We start from the raw sequence: 3,326 nt of genomic DNA on the forward strand, positions 1-3,326 counted from the left end.
GTTAATACTGTTTTCATAATCGAAATTTACAGTTGAACGTAGTAAAATTGTTTATAAATTTAGTATGGTACATAACAGAATTTCATTCGCGCTTGTCGTTCGATACACATTGTGGGGTGATGTAAAAAAAATTGATATTTTCTCTTTCTCGGAGCTCCAACGAACATCGTTAGTACATCAAAGAAAAGAAATTTAGCCAAAATTTCAGATTTAAAAAAAATCGATAGTACTCAAGCCACTTTTCGATTTTTTCTCAAAAATCGCGAAGGAAATTTTTTTTTTTTTTTATCTCAACAGAAAGTATTAGTACTCCATGGAATCATAAATCTAATAAAATTTTATCACTGTCAAACGAATTCAAAGGCTACCTCGCATAATTTGTTTCCTTTTTTTCTGTATATTTATAAGATAAATCATGAGATTAAAAAACGTGTGGGTACAAATGGCAATCTTTGTCGTTCAAAAAAAGGGGTTAATGTACTTCGCAAAAACATATGTATTTTTCATAGAGATATATATTTTTATGCACAAAGAATTGCTTGGGCATCGTATAAAAATGACAACATGCCGAATAAAACTGTGTTTCACCGAATTCAAATTCATTATTTCAAAGTCTGATATTTCACGCCAGAAGACGTTAAAATTTGGGAATTTTCTAGTTTCCTCTCATGCGTTATAAAAATTAGTAAAATATGTTGACCGAGTTCTGTTAGAAAAAAATGTAGACTAATGAATGCAAAATCGCAAATATTTTTCATCAAACTTCCAAAATCGGTCTCGTAATTTTTGGAGATGTAAAAAAAAATGGATTAACAAGATCAAAATAGGTCCATTGTAAAAAATTGCGATCCTGTACAATCTGAAATAGTTTGATTATCAAACAGTTTGGAACTGAAGATTTTTGCGATTTTGCATTCATGGTTAGCCTACATTTATTTTCCATCATATTCGGTCAAAATATTTTACTAATTTTTATAACAAATGGGAAAACTAGAAAATTCCCAAATTATAACGTCTTCTCCGGTGAAATGCGCAGACTTTGAAATAAAGAATTTCAATTCCACAAAATTTTGAAAAACTGTTTTTGCAGGATACTTTCACCCCTTCTTTTTTGTAAGGACAACAAGAATAGTTATTTGTAGCTACACGCTTTTTAATCTCATAATTTATAGCTAACCATAAAGAAAAAAAAATATCGATTTTTTTGCATCACCCTAGTACACATGTGTACCAATATATTTGTTTTAGCATCACAAATTAATTTTCAACGAGTTCTCGCTTCACAAAAAATCGCTATGTATGTTCGTAATAATTAATAAATATTATACGATGAAGAACCCTGCTCCTATGGCACCATCGTACTTTATACTGAAATTTTCTCTCTGTGCAAATGTTCAACACAAATTATTGACTCAACCAACAAAGTTGTGGTGCAAGTGAGAAAAAATCGTGTCGAAGCAGCCAAATAGCATCAAAATGCGCCGATTCATAAGCTATAAAAAAATGGTTGGATCGACCCAATTCCCATCAAACCAAAAGGGTTTAGTTCAATGAAAAACTTCGTTTTTTCTCTCTACGCTCGCGCGAGTGTTGCGAAAAAAAAGAATCGGATGAGGCTGCTCCTCTCAGTATGCAGAGACAGCGGCAACCGTCACGTTTGTTGTTTTCGAATATCGAAAGCCTACTCGTTCCGATAAGCTACCGCGATCTTCGTTAGAAAGGATTGGTGAAATCGGGGCTATATTGAATCGGGTATCTCGTCGATATTAACGCGTGCACCACCGTGTTTCAACAAACAGGTTAATTCTTCGAGCTTTTCCGCGCATACGTTGAACCCTCGGATACGTAAACGCACTGACGATCAACGATTTTTAGGGGTCGATGATATTCCAACTCCCACTTTTTATACTTTTGCTTCCACTTTACGAGCCTGTGGTTGCATTCCAATTCGGTATATATTCTCTATTTTTTTCACGCTTTTCCTAGATTTAAAAAGAGAAAGAGAGAGGCATGTACACATCTCTAGCTGGTTACGTTAGGTGAGCTTGCCCCCTACCACTCAAAGATTGTAGCGAGGGTAGTTTAATCCTGCCTGTACCCTCCATCACTCCATATCTCGCTCCCTCTCTCTCCCGCTTCTCCGAGCCCCTCCTTCTCTCTCCCTCTGTATTTCTCTCCCGCTCACTCTTCATAATTAAAGCTCACCTGTGATTGGTCGACGCCCCGCTGACGTCACTGGGGAAACCAAAGAGATAACGAGAGGTCGAGAGAGATCGCTGGGTGTGTGCTCATATATCTGTACACATGCGCATACGTATACGTATATTTGATCCATGAACGGAAAGAGCACGCGGTAGTTGCGATGGAAGAACCGGTGTTTTGCAAAAATACTCTTTCTCCTCGTTGACCAGTTAGAAGCCAGCAGTCCGGCCGGTTGGACCACTGCCGACCATGATTTTTATCATTGTATTTGTTTCCTTTGATTTTTTTTTTGATTTTTTTTTTTTTCATTCTGCTCCACTATTTTTAAACTACTCTATTATCCCTCGCTCTTTGAACCCACTGCGCGCTTCGCTTCGTTCACGTTATCATTATTTTTATTACCATTCACACGCAGGTTTGTCAGCACCACCGAAAAAAATGATGTTAATTGAAAATTTTTGGAACTCTATCCAACGCCGGGGCAGAGGCGGGTACGACAAAGGGGCGCGAGCCAAACAAATGTTATACTTTTATGGATGACGATGGCGACTTACTCGGTTTTTCTATCCAATTGAAAATGCATCGGGGTTTTTTTTTTTTTTTTCATTTTCTTGTTCGAAAAAGATTTTTTTCAATGTCCGTTTATTAAGAATATTACACAAATGTAGTTCCTCAGAAGAAGTTTCATCTCCTTCTGATAAACCAATAGAGCCCAAGAAAAGATCGAAGAGATCGGAGCGCCCGATCGCGATGGAACAAATAATGTTCACCATCCCAATTTCTCTGGCACTCGGTTGACGAAATCTTCACTTCATGGCAATACTTGAAAGTTCATTTCATAGAATGAAGCAAGCTCAGTCGGTAATGAAACTTTTGGACTCACCTCATTTGAAACTCATTGAATCTTCATCAGTCTCCAGCAGCATAATTTATGGATTCTACACCCCTCAAAATAATCGTTTCCTCCGGGAAAACCTATGCAAATGCCCACCAATTTTAATGCCTAAGCCATACATTTGAACTTGACCTTTGGTCCAATGACTTGTCGAATTGTAAGTACCTTGGCGTTGGGTCGGATGCCTTCCGACCCAAGATTTTTCACAATCGATGCAGATTAAACAACT

This window comes from Venturia canescens, chromosome 4, assembly GCF_019457755.1.
Source record: "Venturia canescens isolate UGA chromosome 4, ASM1945775v1, whole genome shotgun sequence".
In the NCBI taxonomy this organism is placed as follows: domain Eukaryota; kingdom Metazoa; phylum Arthropoda; class Insecta; order Hymenoptera; family Ichneumonidae; genus Venturia; species Venturia canescens.